Source organism: Nothoprocta perdicaria, unplaced genomic scaffold (genome assembly GCF_003342845.1).
Source record: "Nothoprocta perdicaria isolate Ctin4 unplaced genomic scaffold, notPer1 scaffold_17, whole genome shotgun sequence".
NCBI classification, from domain to species: Eukaryota; Metazoa; Chordata; class Aves; order Tinamiformes; family Tinamidae; genus Nothoprocta; species Nothoprocta perdicaria.
Window position 1 is genome coordinate 1,748,413 of NW_020454871.1, and position 24,034 is coordinate 1,772,446.

The window sequence follows — 24,034 nt, forward strand, 5'->3', positions numbered from 1 at the left end:
CAAAGCAAGAAAGGGAACAACTGTATCTGAAGTGAATCTGGAAGGATCCGAAATAAAACTGAGCACTAGTGGCAGTCATTCTGCATCAGCAGACACTCAAAAAATGACAAATACCTTAGAAATATGGTTTTAGAAAAGAAAAAAAGAAGAAATAATAAGAAGAGGCATCATGCTGGTAAGAGCCATATAATGCTAAAGAAAGAAAAGATGCAAGTATAAACATAAGATAGTCACGGCTTTCTAGCCATCTCCTCTCCAATTTCATTGTTTCATGTTGGGGACAATCAGGTACTTCTTCACCTGTAGGTTTCTCCCTGGAATTGCTGAGCCATAGGAATCAATGCACCAAAAATTTGCAAGGCGGTGACCTATGAATTTAAGAAAGAAAAAGCTACTTTGCAAATGCCAAGACAAAAAAAAAAAAAAAGGCAACCTTCTATTCAAGTGCCTTCTACTGGAGAAAAATAGTGTTCTCTATTTATAATTCCTCACTGCAACAGCCTTACTTCTAAAAGTTAAAAATTCCACGTGAAACATCAATAAAAGACAACGTAGTAATGATTAGCAGAGATCACAATAGATTTTCTGTCATCTGTACATTCTTTTGTTTGCAACTCCCCTGAATCCTCCAATATTTGTTTCAAGATTTAAAACACTCAGGATTTTAGGGAAAAGCAATTAGGCAATCTTATCGACATTAAATTTACTCGTATGTTACCATCTACATGATTCTAGAAAATGCATCATGATCATATGCTGATATTGCCAAAAAGATTCCCACCAGACAAACACTCTGCTAAAATAAAATGTAGACATGTTAGTTTTATCTTTCCCCATCTTTACACCTTCAGGTCTGGCCAGTTCACACTAGCATATATCTTATAGATTACATTTACAATCTCCATTATTCTCAATTATGCAAGAGTAGCAAAAAACTACCATATTCTTTCATTACCACCGGAATAGTCCAGATTCTGTCAAGACACTTTTAATCAGAAAACAATATTATTCTTTAAGGTCTTCGATGAAGAGCTTTTCAAAGAATGGTATTTCCTCACCCTCATTATCACAACTCACAGCATCCGCTTCAAAAAAAAAAAAAAAAAAATCTGTAAGGCAAGACTTTTATACAGCATCAAAAGCTGATCTCTAAATGATTATGGCTTTTTGTCATCTGCCTCTAAGCTAGGGAAAAGAAAAAGAAAAAGAAAAAGAAAGAAATCTCTTAGGCCTTTCTCTTTCAACAAGTCATTCTTCAATTACATGCCCGGAAGTCCGTCTCAGCCCTTTCAACTCTTCATTGATTTCTATGCTTGATCCTACACAACGGCTCAAAGAAGCCATTACCTTGTTTATTCCAGGACAGTCTCTAAAACTCTAGAACACTTYTTCCTGATCCTCTTTCTGAACCTCTATTACTAATAATGAATCAAGTAACACCAGRGGAAGCAGCTCTGTTTGAGTGGCCAACACAGGCAATGGTACATAGACCCTACCACTGAAGGGCTTCAATTAGAAAGMTTAAAAAGATTAATAGAGGTCAACACGTGTGTTTTCCCTCCCCGTCCCCCTTCTCCACTTTCTGGAAATGTGAAGCAGAACGTGGTTCTTGCCACTCCACTGACACCACCACCCATCACAAATGCAATGATGCCGTAAGAATTACATGAAAACTAGATTTGGGCACACAATTCTGATATGAATTACAAGGGAAAAAAAGATCAAGTATAAGTTAAAGTTGGATAATATTTTTAGGGGCTGATCTTACAACATGGTTGCCAACAATACCAGAAAACTGAATCATAAAATTGCTAAGGGCATTTCTAGTGCCGAATTAATGCAGAATCAATAAGGGATGTAAGTCAATTTTTCTTAACTGAGCTGACTCTAACAGGAAAGGGGAAAAAATATCAAGTGATCAGCTGTGAAACTGAACACAAAAAAGGGCAAACTAAGAGTCTGACATTTTTATATTGACATACTACCAATGATTGCTTTTAGAAAGAAGATAAAGTAGCTTGCCTTTAAAAAACTTAAAAAAGCCCTTGACTATCATTTAACAAAAGTAATTATTCTTGTACTTCCTACTAAATTATTTGTCTGACACCCACTGAAAGATGAGACTCATTTCTTCGAAAAGGATGTTATCACATATGCAACCCTAGAACTAAGGCTTTCGCTATATTTAAACCTCTTTTAACAATTATTTGCAAGAGATCTTTTTACTAACATGGTATTCATGACTGTCTTTTTCTGTGGTATCATTTCTATAGTACTGTTTTAACCACATCTCTGAAGATGAAGAGTTTGTGGAATACCTTTTTTTTTTTTTTTTTTTTTTTTGGAACATATGCAAATTCTAAGCCTTTTTTTTTCCTCTCCATTTTATAATCTTTGCAAGTTGCATATGACTTCTGAGACTGAAGATATTCCTGACTGCTACAGATGGCCCTGATCCCACATTCCTAAGAACTGGAAATACTAACAGCTAAACAGTTTTGCTCTTCTGACCAACTCACTTTGTGGAATTACATGATTTTTTGACATCCGTCAACCAGAAACCTCCAAGCACCTAAATATCCATCATGCAAAATAGAAGAGATGCATTTAGATGACAGCAAGGCCTATGGCCTTGCCTAGAGCTGGCTATTTGAGGGGCATGACAGCATTAAAAATAGTTGGATATCATTTTTCTGCCACTACCAGAAGACTCCCACTGATCTATATTCATACACCCAAAAGCCAGGACTTGACACCAGGACTACTTACTTTTCATTAATCTGTCCATAAGTCTGATGCAAACCCTATTGAGCGAAGGACAGCCTTTCCAGAACTCGCTCTCACTGGAGAATGGAGTGAGAATCCCAAGGTCACTTCCCAGCTCTCCCAAGTGTGATAGCGCAGTGCACTCCCAGCAGAGCAAATGAACCTGCTCATCCTTTAGCTAAGGGACCCTTTCTTAAGCTAGCAATATATTTCAACTGTTTAAAACCTAATAAAAATACAGTATAAGTCATTTATTATCTGTCACTTCCATGTAAGTAATTCTCATAAAAAAAGTAAAATTTAAGATACTCCACAAAAAGATTCTTTCAGACTTGGCAGTCTTACTATTTTAAAGTTTAAATGACATATTCTGAGAAATTCAATGCTGAATACCTTAGATCAAAGGCAACAGTGCAATGGAAGTCAAATTCAGTGATTAAAAAACCCCCAACTGAAAATCAAGTCCATCTGTCAATACTTTTCCATCGAGATTTACATCAAGCCACTTTAAACTCCTCTCATAATTCTTCAAGCACCCTGATATAAATCAGATCAAAATGTATTCCTAGTCAAGTCTCCTTTTTCTTAYGACATTTGATGTGTGTCTGCTGGATGAATTTCAAAACTGACACAAAGTACTACACAACTCAGAGACTGCAAAGTCAAAGGACAATAAAGAACACACCACAAGTCCTCTCTGCCTAGTACCCAGATGGGTCCTCTCCTTAGCCAGGAATTTATTCTCTTCACAGAGCAAGGAGACACTCCTAGGTCCACGTTTGTAGCAGAAGTAGTACCAGGCAAAAAATGCACTTGGCCACTTGGCAAATCGTCTTTCAGGAATATAAACCAATTTATAGTCTGGTTAAAAGCACAAACCGCTYTAAGGTTCCACCTCTCCATTATACATATAACATAGAAAAATTCACACATTTTGTTTCTGTGGCCAACAAAGAACAAGGAGTGAACAGGTACCCAAACAAAACACACAACATCCTGTACTATTTTACTTTATCCTCGATCTAGCTATTTGGAAAGGTTTTTAGGGAAACAGGAGTACCTTGATCTGAAGAAGCAGATGACACCCAGACCTCCAAGCGTCTGATCCAGTCAAAACTACTCTCGGTGTTGTACATTTCTGTTGGAAAGGCCAGGACCCTCGTAGGTAAGACTCCACACTGATTCCCCTGCCCAAAGGCCTTGTGCTGGCCTTGGAGAAGCAGAAGGAGCTTTTGCCTTAAGACTTAATCTTTGCTTGGTCTTTTGGTGCTGCTGGATACAAGACAGGTTTTGGATTGAGCGTGGGCTTCAGTTCAGCATAACTTACTTTGAAAATACACTTTCAGCAGTTATGTTAAGATACAGGTTTTCCCCACTGACATACTCTCAGTACACTGCCCACCTTTCTTTAGGATGCAAAATTTACAAACATCATCTGGTCCCCTGCCACCTGAAAATAAATTTCCTTTAAAATAAATATTGCACAGATGTCCTGCTAAACTGAATCAAAGGCAGATAGCTACAAAGTTTGATAGCATCTTTATATTACAGGATATAATAAGAAAACATATATAGATTTCATTCCCTAGGTTACATCCAGATGACCATGGCAAATTTCCCAATGCCARTCCACACTGCAGTGTGCTTGGGGGTGGTTTTTGTTCATTTTTCCAAATATTGATTTTGAGAGAAGACTCTGAGGAGAGATCTTGAGGATTAAGAGATTAGTTTCAGTTTTAACCTAATAGTTCAAACAACAAAAGATTTCCTGCAATAGACTGGGTTTGTCTCTTTATTTTAAAATACAACCAACGTGCACCTACAGTGAAAAGGAACAACAAAGAACACTATTTGGTTATAGAGCAGGAGGAGGAGATTTTGAAAATACAGCCCAAACCAAACTCATCAAGACAGCTCTCTATAATCCACATAGACCAGTTTGACTGACCTTTACATGAAAGGAAGATGCTGGGTTGGGAAAATGATGCTCATCAAAGTCTGTAGCACATCTCCTGACCTGAGGTGCACATCCATAGCAGACCTGCCTCTGCAGCACACCAAAGAAACAGCAAAGAAGGATTTTGTATATCTCTATAGTGCCGTAAAGGTACAGATTGGGAAGAAGCATATTTTTAGATAATGAGGAGGTTAGTTTATTTCTCTGTAAAGAAGAGCCTCTCATTCTATCCCAATCCTTACAGCCATTGCAGTAAAATTGTAACCTAAAAATATTCCCAGCATCTCCGTAGGTTTCTTTAACTACGAGGATTCTTTAACAGGAGGCAATACATCCTGTGGAAATGAAGGCAGTCTTAGATATTAGATAGTGGGGTCTGATGGGACAAGTTTCATCATTTTAGAGTACAATTTATTTCTCCTGAAAAATGATGCCACCAGGTACCGCACCTGCTCCTTGCATTTTGATAAACTGTTTAGCATTGCATGTGTAGGCAGAAATATTACTATTTTTGTTGGCAGGAAAATAAGAGGAGGGAAACAAGATGTTCAACTAACAGGTTTTCAGTGAAACTTTAGTATCTTCAAAATGCRTTGTATTTGTTGCATCTCAAACATATATTTAAACAAGTGATTTTTCTGGGCTTTGGCTCCAAAAGCTTCTTCAAATAAATCAGCAGGTACTTCTATAGCTCTTTTTCTTAAATTATATTAGCCATATTATCCCTACTGGAGCCTAGAAGTTCATTTTCATTTCTATTTTTGCAAAAGACTTCTTCTAATGGGAGATTCAGTTTGGTAAATGAAGATACCTTATTCTGCACACACATCTGTGCAGAGTGCCAAGCAATTCATTGGTTCAAGGAGATAAATTACCAGCTTTCATATATGACAGATCATTTAATGCATAGTAAAACAACTACTGTGACTATTCATTCTCTTCCTAAATGTGACACCAAAAAATTCCCTATGACAGAAATGTGGTAAAGAAATATGCTATTGTGTGGACAGATGTCCACAGTGCATTAAAAACAAATCTCTTTGTCCTCTTAGATTTAAGCAAACAACTGTACTGATGATTTATTGTAATTTGCGTAATTGTTAGCATGTTCTGTCTTAATAATGCTCATATAATGTAGTTGCATATTTATTCCTTCTCATGCTTTAAGAGTCCATTTAACTTTTGAATGAAGGAAAGAGCACTTAGAGGAGCAGTCATTGATGACAGACTATTGTTAAAAAGCCATCGTATATTCAAATCCATCTGGTGCTATCCTGGGAGCAATGTGTTACAAACTAATAAAATTACTGCCAGGATAGGAAAACCAGCAAGAGAATTTAAAAAGAACCTCCATTTATTTTATAGATAGAAGAATTACATGGTTTTATATCATGAAATACACTTTCTAAAACATCATTTTTGCAAAGTGATCATCTCAAAATGCTTAACACTCATATCCAGATTCATATCAGCTTTTTTTTTSATTATCCATACATAACGATTACATTAAAAAAAGGGGAAAGAAAAAGAAAAAACAAGAAGGAAAAATGCTCAGACATTTCTGAAGTGTGCTGTGCTACTGACAGGCAAAGGCATGAATTCCAGCAGTTCCTTTAAGTGACTTAGGAAATGTTATTCTAGTTCCAAATTTTCCCAGTCACAAATGTTTATTCTTCTCGGCAAAGATGATGAACAATCATGGAGAAAACACASAGCAAAATCCGAAACTAGACACATAATGCTTTGTTTTCATTGCATTGGTTTGTACGGTTTATATTTAATTGATGAATCTCAGCGCTGTGTCTGAATGACTTTCGGTTCCCTAGCGTCTCAATCAGCGCAGTACAGACACACTAACTGCAGGTGGGCTTCCTCACACTGCTACGCTGATGCATCTTCCCTCTTCATCTTAAATGACCACCTGAGTTGAATGTGATAGACATTTTATCTGGAAATATATGCAGTTTTTGGCCTTTTCTGAGGCACACTGTCAGTTTTCTCTCTATTTGCCACATAGAGTTCACAGAGAAAAATATAATTTAGACTTATTTGGATTTTTTTTCTGTTTTTTTTTCCCTCCACTGAGTAAGGATAGGTTTGTACCTGATCTCAGGAAAAAAAAAAAAAAAAAAATCCCCAAAATACAAAAGACACCCCAACAATTCCAAACACTCGAAACATATAAACAGGTAACAGAGTGTAAGGGCATTGATGAGGCATATGGCAGATAAAAAATAAAAATGCATTAACACATTTCATATGTAACTATTCTTTTTAAAGTAAGTCTTATTACAGAATACATAAGGGCACTAAGATTAGCTTTTGAYAAATACATATTGTAAAAGTGGTAAGGAAAGAATGCATTATCACATTTCGCATGCAATTTCATTCTAAAACAGTCTTATATCAAAAAACACATTTTTTTCCTTTATTTTTTTCAGAGCAATGATCAGTGGGAAAGGAGAGTCATTAATAGMCTCATTAGCATTAATGGGCATAGAATGTAATCATTAGTGTCATGGCTCAGGTGTCTTGTGAATGCAACTGTAGGATCAAATCATATCACACTAATAATGAAGCTCTCTACCAGATTTTCCTATTCTTTGTGTGTTAAACCTGTTTTGTCACAGATCTACAAAGGACATGGAGAACAGTAAACTAACCTTCATTATTTTCATCTCCCCCTCTCACCTCCTCAAATCAATAATCAAGCTGTCATAGTCTATTTTCTGCAGGTTACTCTTTCCACTTCTGGTAGAGTGGATAGTTATCTCCATTCACAGCTATAAGAAAAGAATTTGACATAAGAATTAGCTTTTTATTCAAAGAGTCAAAAAATAAATGAAAAGGTTACAGCCCTATTAGTCTATAACTCAAATAACATGCAGTAAACAGACATATAAAAAAAGATGCTCCTAATTTTCATTTTTCAATGTGAAATGTCACATTCTTTTCTTTAGAAAGTTATGAAGTGTTTCAGCTTCAGTATGCTTTAGCATTTACTTCTGTGCTTGCTATTTAATGCAATCAGATCAGATAAATGCATACTCAAAATTACACCATTTATGACGGGTGAGATACAGTACTTTTTTATATGCAATAAGTAGCTGTCAAAAAAAACACACAAAAAAAGCAATAAAAACAGACACCACTTTGGAGTCTGATATAATTGTAACCCGATGAAAATTCAATGCAGAGCCATCAACCTTCTAGTTTGAAGTCAGGATTTCCCTGTAAAGCAGCTTTTTCCTCCAGGATGGTTCCCASAGGTGCCAATTCTTTTGACATTTGATCTAGTCCAGCTCCAGGATGCCAGCACCCGAGYGGTTCCTCTGCACCCCTGAGCCCTCCCACCCTTTCACTGCCTTGGAGCTAGCAACTCGGCAGTTTCACGATGAGTAAGATCAGCCCTTTTTAGGGCATCAGCTTTAGTGAATAACCAAGCTAAACCAGCTTCCCTTGCAGTCATGAGTTTCTTTAAATCCCAAACGGAAACCGGAATCTTTCCTGATGGGTGAGGTTTGTGCTGTGATTATTATTTTCCCTCCCACACTACTCTAATGTTTCACTCTCAGTCCAAAACTCCAGATGCACTTGGTAGTTCCGATCAGAATGGGAAGCTAATTTGCTTCCCATCTTTAAGAATTATCTTAGTTAAATTTCTCTTGGTATTGTGTGAAAACCCATATCAAAGTGCCAGAGCACCCTTGAAGTTTAAATGATCTCATTTACACATCCTGTTCTGACAGAATTATATATTATCTTTCCATCCCGTGGGGAGTCAACGGATCATAACTTTGTCACTTGCATATTTAAAATTAACACACCAAACATTCACTTATGATACAAAAGCCATCTTTTAGGCCCTTCTTTGGATTGCAAAGAATCTTAATTACTTACCCAAACATTTAAATATGACAATAATTTCGTAAATTAAAATGTTTGAGAYACAATGCTATTTGCTGGACATAGTGAATTGATTGGGTCTCATTTTTAAGAAGTATTAGTATACCATGGACTTGTGGTAGACAGAGGCTTCTCCAGTAAAGAACCTTGATTGCTTTCACGGGAAGCTCTCCTCTAAAAGTTGAAGAAGTTCCCRAAATGATATTAGGCCTAACCCTTGACTAGCGGGTATTTCTCCGGTGATCCTATTGATACACACTGCACTAAGCAAAGTTAACAAACCTAAAAATTCAAAATTATCTTTGTGTTGGAAGAAAAAAAATTAAAAAACAGAAATAGTTGAAAGGACAAGATGCTGCTGAACCTGAAGAGTAGTCATTTTCCCAAGTACTACCCAGAGAACTGATCTGGAAGAAATTCACACTGACCTGAATGACAAACTAATGTAGTTCACAAGGGTTAAAGAAACATTTTTTTTTTTTTCCCAAGAATTATTGGGCAGGAAATAGTAACAAGACGGAATGCCATAGCTGTGTTACTGCCATCAGCAGGAAGAACATTACACTGTCCTTTCCAAGTCAAATCCAAGGACATTTTATCCTGCATGAGACCTGTTGAGATCTAGCTAATGTCAACAGCAGAAAGTCAGTGAAGAGTACAGAAATAAAGAGTAGCATCTATGACTATGAGGATTTATGTCTTCCTTCAGTGCTGCTTCTACGCACGTATCAGACTTCCACATACGAAGTAAGGACCATTTCCTTTCAGCCCTTTTCAGTGGATATTATATTTAAAATCATATAATTTCTTTTGCCATTACATTACCCAGTTACTCAATCATCTCAAGTTATTCTGCAATGTCACAGGTCACTCTCAGCTCTCCTACTCGGAATAACCTCCTGTCATCAAACACTGCCATCTCACTATTCATGCCTTATCAGAGAGTTTTTCTTTCCCCCACCTTTTTTTTCTTAAAGGAATGTATTAGATAAGAGCAATCTTGACACTCATCCCTGTGGGACTCCACAGGTTAACTCCATCTACTAATCAATTATTTATTAATGCAAGGACCAAGGAAATGTTTAATTTCCATAAAAGCCTTTCATAAGAACTTCTTCAAAAGCCTTTTGGGAAGCCAAGCATACCGTCAAATGATGTTTCCTGATTCACTTTTTTTGTTCCCTCTGCACACACCTTTTAAAGGACACTATGAGGCCCATAAGGCACATCTTGCCTTTACAGAAGCTTTGTTTACTGCTCCCTCTGTATCTGTAACGTATAGACATTTATTACAYGTCTGTTTCCTCTTGATATATTCTAGTTTCTGCTAGGTTGGTCAGTATATAGATTGGATATTCTGATGTATAATTCCTCAGAGTTTCCCTGGAAGTCTTCATAAATACGACACATTTGCTACCCTGAAACCCTCAAGTATTACAGCACTTTTTACATTTACATTTTTGAATTAATGATGCCAGTTAAAGAAAACGTTAATTCAGATTTTAAACATTTGAAGATTTGCTCTTTTATAGTAGATGTATGAAAAATACAAAATTATTGAAAAATTCTCTCTAGTTATTAATGGAAGTAGAAAACAAGTTATGGGTTTTAAATTTCATACTTCAATTTTTAATATGGTTAATATGGGCAACAGTATGGGTAATTATGTAACTCTTTGCCGCTAAAATGTGCCCCGAAAAACTGAATTACTATTTAGGCACCAAGACATGATTTGATATGATGACTGACACTCCGATTAGTAACACTGGTTCATTTATGGTACAGGAGATCCTCTTCCATAASCTGTTTTTGTTGTTGTTTGTTTGTYTTATTTTTCTGGAATAAGTTAAAGGATTCGCTCTACTGTCTTGGGACAACTCTAAAGTTCCTAGTCTAGTGGTTTATAATATTGCAAAATCAAAGACTAAAAGCTGTATATCCAACCAGTCAATTTTATACATTAATTACATGAACTAGAATGATCCTGTAGTTCAGTTGCTTTTATTACCAAATTCATCACCAGCTGGACAAAGAAAATATCCTCAGGACATAAAAATTATACTGGTGGGTTTTTGACAAGGTTCTTTCTAAGCTTGTTTAGCCTGCCTTCTTAGGAAGAAGCCATCAGGGTGCCTGCATTATCTGTTAATCTGTCTTGTCAACCTTCCCTAACAATTTCTGAATATATTGACATATTCTAAGCAGATATGTCCAAAAAGTAAAAGTCTGAGAGAGACTAAAGCTCTAAGTTACATGAAAAATTGGAGGCTGCACAGAGAAAGCAGAGACAAGATACTCAAAGATATCAGATACTCAGAACACTTAATGTCCATTATCCTTTGCTGACACGTAAGCATTAGAAGGCAAGTGCTCCATTCTTACTCACTGACAGACCATGACAGATTCTCTTGCAAGCAGTACAACGATCTTATCATTCTTGATGATATTTTGAAATATTTACATTAAGAATGTCCCACTAACAATGGCATTTTTTTCATAAACTGCAAATTTACATATTCTTGGCGTGACACTTCAACAAAGTGGAGCTCCAGCCTCACTTCAGAGGGAATGTCAATTTTTTTGAGTGACATTATTACTCAAGTCAAATAAAATTCAGAAGAAACATTTGAGACATTTCATTTAAAGTTATGCAGCCACCTATTTGTCCCCCCCCCCCTTTTTTTTTTTTTTTTTTTTTTTAATTCTGTACTCTGGAATAGCTGGAATAACCAAGGACAATGTTAACCATGCTTCTTCCTGATTTCATTGAATTTTTAAGAAATACGCATTTCATTAAACTTCTTGAGGAATTAGCATTTTCCTTACTTAGCACAGGCAAGTGGACTTATGAACCCAACTCCAGCTCTTTTTCCTCTGATTATTCTTCCAGAGGCACAATGGAGTGGTAAGAACACGTATACATTGAGTTTTAAGTTGTGATCATCTGGCTGATGTTACTACCAACAAAATAAAAGGATGAGTTTCTATGATAATTAATAATAATTAGTAAGTAAATTAATAGAATTCAACTACAACTTAGTTTCCATGAAAATAATCTTCACAGTTTAGAGCTTCGGCATTTCATTAGTGGATTACTCTTTCGTATGTGAAACAAAACCCAATTCTTTGAAAGCACGTGAACTGAATTAGAATAATCTACCCAAGGAATGGTCTATGCCACAGCAGCATGTGAAAAAGACGTCCRTCTCTGGACACAAGAGATCCTGAACCCAACCTACCCACCTGGCTGTTAGTCTAGCTATCAAAGTCGAGTTTAATTTTGTTTACTTGGTTATAGAATGAATATATCTGTCTAAATGTGATGGGGAGAGATTGCCAATAGATGAAAATATATAAATGAAAAAGAAGCAGCAAAATAATATAATTTAAGCCTGCAACATCATCAAGATAACTCTGGTCACATCAACTCTAAAACCATCATTTCATGGAGATGTGGCATTCTACATCTTTCTCTACCCGTCTTTTCTCAAGCTACAGGCCCCAGCTTTGCCTATAGGTTTCTGGAGTAACAGCTCCTCCATAATATCTATGTAGTAATTGTATAACATGATAAAGCTCAGATAGAGCTTCTAGTAAAAAATAAATAGCTAGGAACATTTTCCTGTGCCTTTAATCAGAAAAGTCGGTTTTGTAGTAAATATGCATCCAAATCTGAAAAGTATTTTCAATTAGAAACTAAATTTCAGAATGAATTCTTCAATATGCACAAGATACTGTTATAATCATATTGGGAATATAGAGAGCAATAATGCAGCATATGCTGAAAGGTAAACAAAATAAGTTGTGTGTATATATATATATATATATATATATAAAATATATATTCAAAGGCAGTACAGTCTTCCAAGGAGATAAGGTTTGTGCAGCTGTCTTCCTGCCTATACATCATGCTCATCGCCGGTGTCACAGCCACAAGTCAATGGACTATCTACTGCAGATTTGCTGATATTGCCAAATAGCTCATTTAACTGGGCTTTATTCTGGCTACACATGTGGAAAASTGTCTCACTTTTACCTTTGTTTGCAAGATTATTTGACAGCTTAATGCAACTTGGCAGTTGGAGCTTAAGATTTAGATCTTTACRTTTCTGACACGGGACTGAAGGCCAAGCTACACTTCTCTAGTACCTTCCCAAGAAGCCATTTAAAAGGCACAAAATGCTGAATTTGCTTCTTCACAGAAAACAGGACAACAGTAACAATACAGCAATAGCTTCTCTGCGCTTATTTGCTTCCTCATATCATCCCCATATGCTTCCCCATATCATCCCATTCCTGATGCACTGCCAGTAAAGTTGCACTGGAGGAACTGGATTATGAACTAATGCAATTTTCTCCCTAGATTTCTCAACTCCAATTTTCCAAATAAGAGCATTAACATAAAGGAGGAAATGCTTTAGCCGAAAACCTCTCCAGTTAGATATAAYGGACTTACTATTTCAGTGAACTTCTTAAAAATATGCAGTAAAATGTCTGCACTTCAAAATAATAGACTTAGCACATAACAAGAGAAACGTTGTAAGAGATTCAAAATACCTGATTTTTCYCCAAATATAATATACACAAAAATAAAATACACAAAAAAAGTAAAGTAAAATTGCAGTAAAGGCAATACAGCAACGAATGAAGTAAATGACCTGGTTTTGGTGATTTCGAACAAGACTACTGCCCATGCTACATAAATTAGAGTTCATTTGGATTGCCTTCTCCCCAGTCTGGGAAGGACCTCAAGGAAGAGGTAACAAAAATCCTAAGAATAAATGGAGCATTTCAGCTCTGGCTTCTCCCATGTGCATATTTTTTTTTTTTTACACATATACAATAATGAACTTCAGAGGTAACCTCAGAAAGGATTATCTTTCTCCAAATATGCCAAGACCTTCTACCCTCTTTCTTAGGTCAAAACCAAGCAGCTGTTATTTATATTTAGCGTGAGCAATACAAACACACAGTATGCTGTCAGCACCCCTTACTACAGACCATGTTGAGAAACATCAGAACTAATCATTCTTCAGGAAAAAGGCTCCAAAGCTGATTATCATTTMATAAACAGCTCTAGTACTTAGCAGGGTGAGAATAGCCTAGTGATCCATATAATAAGGGGGAACAAAACGTAGTTGCTTTAAATCATTTTTTTTTATAAGGTTAATTCAAACAATCAATTGGTAACTACCAAAACAAGCAACTAATTAGCAGGTAAGGAGCTAGTTGCACAGTAGGTATGCAAACAACAAAGGGGAAGCACAATTTCTAAAGACTGGCCAAATGTAGAGCTTTTACCTATCCTGGTAAAAACAAACAAGCAAACATTTTATTAGGATGAGGCTTCAAGCGCATTAACGTAACCTTACAGAAAGATGCTCCTATTAAAAAAAAAAAATGAATTAGAGTGTTTTGCTTAATGCTTTTTGCAAAAGTGAAATACATTTTAAGAACAAGGACAACACTGTCATAGACAGTAAGTTACTACCTTTATCCTCAGGATAATTTATAATTTATAGTCAAGAAATAGGAATAAATGAGTCCTGAGTCTTCCCAGGCTAATGAGCAGGTCAAACAAAAAAACCTCCACCTTTTTAGTCCGTGATTAAGGTGGTGCCCTTTGAGCTGCTTAGTCATGTACCAAGTTGATTCCAGTAAAGGAAAAAGTTGTGGAAGTTTGTCAAATTGCTGAGCAGGTTTGTTAGTAAAGATCAAGCTAAGGCTAATCAGTACTTAATTATTTTAATCTCTTCATTAAAAATGAAAACTGAGGAATAATTTTTACTTTCAATAAAATACTCAGTAGTAGTCCCTAAATAATTAAATCCAAAAATTCAAATATGCAAGCTGTGAGAGATAAGTCTTTTTTTAATATATATTTTGGGTCATTCTAATTTAAAAATACATACATACACACACACAGGTGGTCATGTCAGCGGATTCAATACATACCCATTATTGAAATCTCATTCAATTTGAGTTGATTTCCAACTCCTTCCTATACAATATGTCTCCACTGTAAGAATTAATTTGGTGTAAAGGTTTAGTATGAGAGTCTTAGTCCTGATGCCCAGCTCTCACCATACAATTTTTCTGTGCCATGAGAAGGCTGCCTCAACCAACACAACCCTGTGGCAGCCCCCAGGGAAGCAACGGGGCATCAACACATCAAAAATATCCTTAAATAAATAAATAAATAACAATAGCAGATCAAGAGCCATTTAGGCAACTGAAAAGAAACAATTCCCTCCTCTCTTCTACTGAATGCTTTCCAAGGCTCATTTTCTAAAACAACAAAGAAAACTTCTAAGGAAAATAAATACTACACAAAAACAGATAACGGCCTCAAATTTTAAATACTATTTTAAAACAGCCTTTCCAGTTGTTACCACTTATTCTCAAGGAGAAAAAGAGGGCATCATAAGACATGTCACAAATAAATCACAAAGTATTGGGTCAAGTGCTCCTGCAACTATTCCCGCTTTCCTTACTTGTACTTTTGTCTTGTTCAAACACATACAAACCAGAGCCTGGTTGGGTTTAAACTGACTCTTAAATTGGGTACAATGGGCATACTTTGTAGTTTTGACTTTTCTTAAAGTAATTTAAAAAAAMCACCATAGAACACCTTCAGAAAGCCAAATGATTCTTATTTCCCACCCTTGTGGCTTAAATATAATTATCCAGAGTTTCCTGTTCCTGGATTGAGATGCAGGCTGGAATTTTTTGCTTTGGAGTTGATACCACTGCTGAATTACAAGCAGTTACAGTAGATATTCTGAGCCAGTCCTGCCAGTAGTGGCAGAGAAATTACTGCAGTATTAGATTTTTGGAGCAATCAATGGGAAAGCACTGGCAGAATCTACCCTAAGGTAGTTTTCTTATCTAGTATAATAATTAAAGCAGTATTTCTAAAGCACCTACATAGGACAGTGTTTTCTGGGACTAGAAAATGGCCATAATCAGCATACTTAATTAACCCTCTCCCATTTCCCCACAGAGTTGTTCACATTGTTATTTTTGTTCCATCTTTTGCTCTCGTTAAGTGTTGCCCTGACCTTTCAGTCTGCAAAAGTCAACAAAACGCATTTCATTTTTATTAAAAGATTGATTGCAGATGGCCTGCAATGATAATGAAAAGGAGAAAATAATCTCTGCTCCAAGCTCATCAAGCCCSTTTCCCAGCCAGGGCAATAGTCACACATGAGGCTTTCAGATGCAACTGAGCAAAATAAGCCTAGCAGCACGAACAAATAAATAGGTGATACTGTATATCAGAAATAGTGTAATACATGCTGCATGAGAGAATATTTTCAGCAATACTTCTTCGACATGAATATACGGCTTAAAGAAGCTACCAAGATAAAGATTATCGGTAACTATTATATTCCTGCTTGAGAAGTCAGAAAAATATTTTGATATATGGAAGTGTTCAGCAATGGATAACAATAACTCTGAAGCTGAATATAGTTTCAAAGCAAGGGCATCTCGTTCCTAGAGGCAACATACTCTTTACRAGAATATATGGAAGCCTCAACTGATGGGAAATGATCTGACAAATGGATCCATTCCAAAAACTTCTCCTGTTTAAAGTTCCCTAGGTAATATAAATAAACAAGTGTCATAAYAACAAGAATATAGACTTGAAAAATGAACAATTTACCCAGCTGGTACTAATCTAGGCCATTTTGATCCTTGAAACACTTAATTATACATGGACATATCCATAAGTGATCTATGAGAAGCCCAATTTGGCTTTGACTCTTATTTATGATCTACTCATCCCATTACTTCAACTACACGCTATATATAAAGTTTATCTGAAAACCTTCAAACCAACTTTCAGTTATTATAAAAATTACGACCAGCTCTTGTTGAGGGTCGGAGCATTTGCACAGCATAGTCTTAGGCCAAGGCTCCATCTTATATTGTTCCACTTTTACTTCTGAAGGTCTCAGAGATACCGTATTCTTGACACTAATCATAAATAAAACAAGAAAGGAAATGGTCCATAATGTAACTATCCTCAGTTTAATTCTTCTCATTAATCTACCTTATTGGTTGTGGCATGCACTTGTTCTACCCAGTGAAGGTTTAATAGCCCTGTTTCTGTTACCGTCATCCATACGCAAGTCTGTCGATCAATGACAATTATTACTTAATGAACACGTAATGATGGGTAAGCCCAGGGAGAAGGAAACAAATAAATCACTCATTACGGCCCTGACTGCAAGCTCGCACTGTCTCTTCCCTAAGCAATGTGTCGTGCAGGTTTGTTTASCCAACATCTTCAGCAGTAACCAGCACCATCAGGGGCTTCCAAGCCCTGGAAATGTTCAAGGACCTAAAGCGTCTCCTGCTTCAAAAGGAGGTRCAGACAGATGGGGTTTCACCTTCACTGAAAGCTCTCTAAGGCTGAGTTGCTTTCTAACTAAACCTTTCTAACTAAAGGTTCTTTCTAACCTAATGTTTCTAAACCTTTCTGGGGTTGCTAAACCTTTCTACATCTTAGAAACATTCTTAAAAAAAGAAAAAGAAGTGGGAGGGAAAAGTCCACAGTGCTATTTTTTTCTTCCTGATTTTTCTAAGCTTTTTTTTCTTTTTCCTCTTTTTATTATTAAAAAATACATACTTGTTCCAGTTTAAATAATAGTAAGCATTTCTAGGAGCTCTAATGTACACCCCACGATGATTAGAATTTTTTTAATGAAAAGTATCTAATATTCACGAAATATTGCACAACCCAAGGAACTGAAATCTTATATTGATAAATCTAARAGAGCAGGAACGTGGACACAGAACTGTGATTTAGATCTGTGCAACAATTCACTGAAGTGATTTCTACAGACCAATTTCCWTTTTTTGATGCCATATGAAATCAAACCACTTGTAAAATACCTTAGCCAGAATATTTTTTAAATTTCCAAATAAAAGACGGTTTGGTATCTTCACATTCCAGATTTACAAAACAAGATTTTTGTATGAAAATTTAGGACTYCAGAATCAAACATAGTGTTGAAAGAAAATATCATTAAAGGATATGACTCTGATTTTTTACAATGTGAGCTGATACCACATCTATATTTTGACAGAACAATACTCTGTAATGAAAAATCATCCCACAAGACAGTTTATGTATAATTTTGTACCGATTTCTTTATGTTAACCATCAGTGATTTGCAACATAGCCCTTGTAGAAGGCAATCTATTTATATACATAAAACACAATTTTTATAATAAATTTGTTTAAGAAATTAAAGCCTATATCCACCCCTTCACAACAGGTCTAACAAAGAGGCAGGAGGGAGGGTTTCTCATGCAAGGAAGACTCATATGCATCATATATTCGTTTATTTACTTTCAACCTTGAAAAGACGACTCACACAAAACTTAAGAGAACATTTTGACTATCCAAACTTCCCTTGTTATTCACTGCATCACTTGCCAAACATAAAGGACTGTTACATTCAAATAACAGGTTATCTGTAAAGCACTAAAAATAAATAAATAAATAAAAAGCCACCTTATATTTTCAAAAATGTTTTCAAACATGTCATTAAAGGAACTGCTTCTCTAGGGGGAAAAGAACAAAAGAAAAAAGAAATCCCCCACAGATTTCTAAAGGTTTTCTGCTTTAAAACCAAGAAGGGGGGTGAGAGGCAGGGGGAGGGTTCAAGTCAGAGCAGGTAACTGTTCTAGGGCACACCTATGTTGAAAAAGAATTGAAATGCTTAATTGTAATTCCTATCAACAGGAAAACTCATAATCATTCTTATCTCTTAAAATAGCTTGTCAAACATGAAAAAGATTTATTGCTGAAACAGGCTGTATCKAGGTAAGAATCACAAGCAGGAACACATTTTAATTAACTTTTTTTCCAAAAATCTGCATCTAAAGGAATTGTTCTTAAAGTTAGTTTTATGATGAATTTTATGTTGAACAAATTAAGTAAACTCAAATTCCTATAAAACATAGTGATTCCAGTGATACGGTGGAATTACTGTATTTTATAGGAATTTGGGCTTACTTCACTTGTTGTTTCAGGTAAAGCAGGTAAAAATGGGCAAATAATCACTGAGCCTAACTTCAGAGCACAGGAGAGTTAAATARAAATAAAAATAATAAATAAAATGAAAAATAATGAAACAAAATGAAAAACAATTTCCATTTTTGTGTTTTTACTCATGGGAAAGAACAATTCATTTTAATCTTGCTGTTTTACACAGTCAAAGTTTGAATGAAGGTGTCAACATTTTATAACCACGTTTATGCACTAATGTAGCAGTCTTCAAAAATCATAAGCATCAATGAAAAGGCATGGACTTCCTCAAAGTCCTTYTACTTTTACAGGACACACTTTGAGGACAGGACAGGAGGACTTCACAGGACATCATCTTTGAGGAAGTACAGAATGACAAATCCCAAACAAGTATATGCATCTTTTACACATAAAGACCCCAGTAAAGCCTTCCAGCTTTCCACCTTCAGCTTAATCACTGATGCTGTGAATACATTCTTGCATTGGTACCAGCTATAAACATATTTACTAGCTAGGAATCCACATTCCTCACTTATTTCAAGCAAATCATTAGAGAACCAACTGACTTGCTTTTGTTTTCTGAATAAAAACAAATCAAAACCCTTACAATCAATCAGAACAAAAAAAGGTCCCTAAAAGCTCATCATCTAACATGGAAACGCGCAAGAAGGATAATGCAAATTCACCACCTCCAACAGAAATAACAAAGTTGAGGCAAATTTGGAAAGCAAATTCTTAAAAACTAACAATAACAACAACAACCTCTCAGATCTTATGGCTGGTTCAATCTTTGATAGCTTGCCTTTATCTAACTGCACAGGACTCCAGCTGACACTAATACCATGTATGTCTTTCTAACAGACAACAAGTACTTATTACCCAGTCACATGGCCTAAAACAGAGCACAGCATTAAAAAAATCCATGCCATTTTGCTGCTCTTTCCTATTTTTGGTGAAAAGAACCATATATTGCATTGCACAAAAAAAAAAGAATCTTGGTTTGCTTACCTTGGTCTGCAGAAGGAACTCATTCAAAAGACATCCCTGCAGCATCATTACAGGGCACAACCTGCGTTGTCCTGTCCAAATCACCAAGACCATAATGCTGTGCTCCTCTTCACAAGTTCAGACAGAAGTAGAACAGATCTTAAACATTTAGCAAAGTTAGTAGATATCCCAAGCAACATTCCTCTGACTTAGCATTATCTATGCAAGAAGGAGACAGCAACTTTATGCAAACCCTTTTAGCAATTCTGTTAATCATTGGAGAGAGGTGGGATGAATCATGGGCTGGAGATGCTTGTTCCAGACACCTGCAGTGGCTGAAAGGTGCTGGGGGGAGGACAGATGAGAGGAAGGGTTGAAGCATTCTCTGCATGGGTGTTGCTCCCTTCACTGGCTTTCTCAGACTCACCACACAGCTGCTATTGTGGAAAATTCACTAGGTTGCATCAAGTGAAGACTAGATTGTTGTTTGCCATGTACAAGATTTTTATACAAATACTTATTTCATTTATAGATAATGAATTAATGGATTATAAACTGACAAAAAAAGACATTGGGGATAATTCGTGGGTTTTCTTTATGTGTATGCATTATTTGTTTTATTATATGAAGAGTTATCCTTTGCAGTTTGTGTGTTTCTATAATCACAAACTCTTCCTACACTCAGAATACATTTTGTCTTTTATGAGGATATGCACATTTTTATGATCTCAGTTTTGGTTGCCAAATGAAACTTCTCCTCAGATTATTTTGTACATAGAAGGTAGTATTGAAGCTGAACCAACATCCTAAACGCTAAAAAGTGTATTTCCTTTACATAGGTATAATGAAAGTTTGAGCATTAGAATGAATGTTTAGTATGGCATTTTCTGCCACTGAATAAGAAGTTAACAGTATTCTGACGGTGATATCTGTAAGATGTGCAAATGCATTGAGGCAWTACAGTTGTTTTCAAATGAGTTTTATGTTTTGAAATCTGATTCTAATTACTACTTGGAGAAGAGGTGGCAGGTTTGAAGCTCATCAGTGATGGGTGGAAAGCCAAAGGGGCAAGGTGGTTCCTCTGAGTTACACTTGCTTTTGTCTAGTCAGCTTTTGATACTCTTCATGAGTAGTTCTTTTTTTCTGCAAATCGCCCAGCTGACTTTAATGGAATTATTAGCTGAGTCTTTTACACCTTCACATTAGTAGGGTGATCAGAAAGATTGCACTTAGTAGAACCAGATTCTTTTTCATTTCCAAGAATCATGTAAGACTCAAAATTACTCTTTGTTTTCTAATTTCTTTTTTTCAGATCAGGTGTTATTATGCTGGGATGAAAAGTAATTTAAAGGAAAGCAGTACAAAAAGTTAATTAGCACAATGTAATGTCTTTGAAAGGTAGCCTCAGAGGAGCACAAAAAAAAGAAACTGCCAATTGAGTGGAATGTCTTGAATTAATCATATAGATMTTTCATAGCTTTTCATGAAACAAGTATCAGGTTATTCCTAAAATATCACTTATTGTGTTTGCCTCTAGTTATAGTGTCCATTCTTTTTAATTAATCAGTCTTTCCTAAGCTAAGTATGTTCTGTGAGACTGCAAAAGGATCTGGTCTCATCTGTTGTAAGCAAATCTTTTGAGGCTTTTCTGGCTAGCACGCAAACAAACAAACAAACCAAAATCTCAAAATAGTCAAGGACAAAGAAGATAGGCTGCATATTACCAAGGCTGTCTCAAATCAAGGCAGGGCACTAAAAATGCCAGCCAGTTACATATTCCRCATGGCTCTCTACTATATAAATCCTTACCAGTACGGTGTTCCCCTCCTAGCAGAGGTAGATGTATTGGATGCAATTTGTCACTGTGGTATGTCAAGGAGGGAAGGTTTGCTCTTAAAATGCCACTTGGAGAGTAAACTGCAGCCTGCAAAACAGGATTTGTTTATATCACTTTTGGTACGATGAATAACGCACTTATAAAGATATACTGAATGTGAAACATAGAAGTGTGAAAGTTCTGACTTGTGTTAAATATTCACTGTCATTCCTGCCAGGACTAATATATGAAGCTCAACTACTTCAGGCAAAGCCAATACAGGTCTTTTTTTATATATATGTACACACACGTGTGTATATATATGTATACACACGCACACACATATATATACATATATATATATATATATATACACACACACCCCAACTAAAATCTCCTTGTCATGTTCTCATTTCCTTCATTACCTATTCATAGAATAATTCTGTCCACTAYTTAATAGTCTCCACATCTCATCTGAGAGCTGGCTGCATTTCAATGATAAGGTAAATAATTCCTGCTGCATGCATATATATTTAAATGTATGCATGTACACATGCACACTGCAAGGGCTGAGACAGTACAGGCTCTTGAACAAGAAATTCTCCTTAAATGATGAGTTACAGTAACAGAAACTCCTTTCCACGGATGTAAAATACAAAAATTCTGAAGTGCTGACAATGGGACCTAGTRTCTGTAGCTACCACGAGGATGAAAATTCTCAGAAGATAAAGAGTTCTTCTTCTTAAGCTGGACAACCACTCTCTTTTTATCTGAGTACACAGAGATGTAGCTGCAGACATCTTTGGAGGCACTAGATTGGAAGCTCCTCTAATGATGCAGTAAAACTACAGCTGTACCACATAACCATCTTTAATGACGAGCAYCTAAGGTTATAGGGGAATTTGCTGCAGGTTTGTGCATGTATGAGGAACRGCATGTCGATGTGGGGTAATGTAACAGCTTCCCTGACCTTCACACACTCCTCCCTCACCTTCATAGACCACTGCTGGCCTGCAGAGCCATGAGCAGAGCCGTGCAAGACCTGCTCATGTCCCTGCCCTCCGTTGAGCCGCCCTGCTCAAACCTTGAGGCAGAAGCTGCAGAGTGGCCCTGTTTGCTAAAGTTCGCTTTGAACTCCAAGTTCAAAGTGTTTCCTGCTTAGAGCAGAGCTGTGTGATGGTCCATGGATACAAGTATACTAGCATGCAAAATCCTAGCAGGGCTTTTCTTCCCAAACACTCTCAGTTCAGTTGTTTACATTTACCTAAACGTTCAACCTCTCAGCTCAAGGGCAGTCATTTCTGCCTTATACTAAGGCATGCAAAGCTGATGGCAGCAAGACAAGGGAAGAAGAACATCGTATAGCAACAGGGTAAAGCATTTTGAACATAATCAAATACATTGCATTAGRTGTTGTTCTTTAGAAAGCAAGAGCTATGACTCCTCTTTGATTGCTACCTCTATTGATGCACTGCAAGTAGTTGCCTTTTATGTTCTGCTCTCCTCTGCAGTATAGAGACCTTCTCTTCTAGGCTGAGAGACTACTCAGTGCTTTTGAGTTTATCTGTTACAGTAAAGTAGATACAGAGTTTGAAATATTATTGCTAGGAAAATACTAAATAATACTATAGCTAAGAGTTATTACCCTATCTAATGTAAACAATTTTTAAAGCTTCCTGGTGCCTGATAAACAGATGCAGACTGCGTTTCAAATTTCGTCACATGACGACCTGCAAGAATTATTTTTAGCAAATCACTTGCCAGGCTAATTGAGCTAATTTACATTAAACAAGAACAGAAAACAAATACAATCTAGCYGCGATGTGTTGCTGTGTATACGTAGCCTGAAACATCTTAGACATTGATAATTCATTAACGAGCTCTAAATCAACAAATTTTAGTGCCACTGGTTTAACAACAAAGGAAACTGCAGCATCCAAATCTGGGGGTAGCCAGTTTGGGGACAGTGTTCTGCTAGCACATGTTTTATGTTAGTGTAACTTCACCAAGTTCAGTGTTTTATTTTTCYTTACAGTAGAGAAATAGCAGACATGTTCAGCACTTGCAAAGACCTATGAGAATGCATGCTGTTATCTCACTACTTAAAAAACAAATGAAAGATTGATCGGATGCCCTACCAAGCAACAAATATAAACCTAGCCCCAAATCTGCTAGAAAAAGCTTTAATACAGACAGGGTCTGTCAAATGTAAATGTAGTTCACAGGTTAAATTCTAAGGTCTGCGTTTACTGCTGCTGTTCCCAGCCAAGTTTATTATTTTATTATACTTTCTATTGATTGTCATCATCACCTCATTGACTGGCTGTGTACATTGTATAATACGGTTCAGAAGAATCAATAAAACTGCGGGTAAACTGTGGGGATCTTGGTGGGGAACAGGATGAATTGCTTAATGATGCTGAAAGAAATACTTTGTTTTCCAGAGAAATAAATAAATAAAGAGCGGGGAAAAAAAATAAAAGAAAAACAGATCTAGCTACTGACCTGCTGAAAGCTTACTTATTCCACATGGGAAAGATACCKGGAACAATTCATCGTT

General features: G+C 36.3%; 1 long non-coding RNA gene across 1 annotated transcript; it reads right to left on the minus strand.

The window, feature by feature from the left end:
- Positions 1-7,453: 7,453 nt before the first annotated feature.
- On the minus strand, positions 7,454-21,559 carry LOC112944468. The gene is made up of 3 exons (XR_003248772.1): positions 21,468-21,559; positions 19,680-19,817; positions 7,454-7,506 (listed from the first exon to the last, which is right to left on the minus strand). It is a non-coding gene; the product is annotated as an uncharacterized LOC112944468 (long non-coding RNA).
- Positions 21,560-24,034: the final 2,475 nt, after the last annotated feature.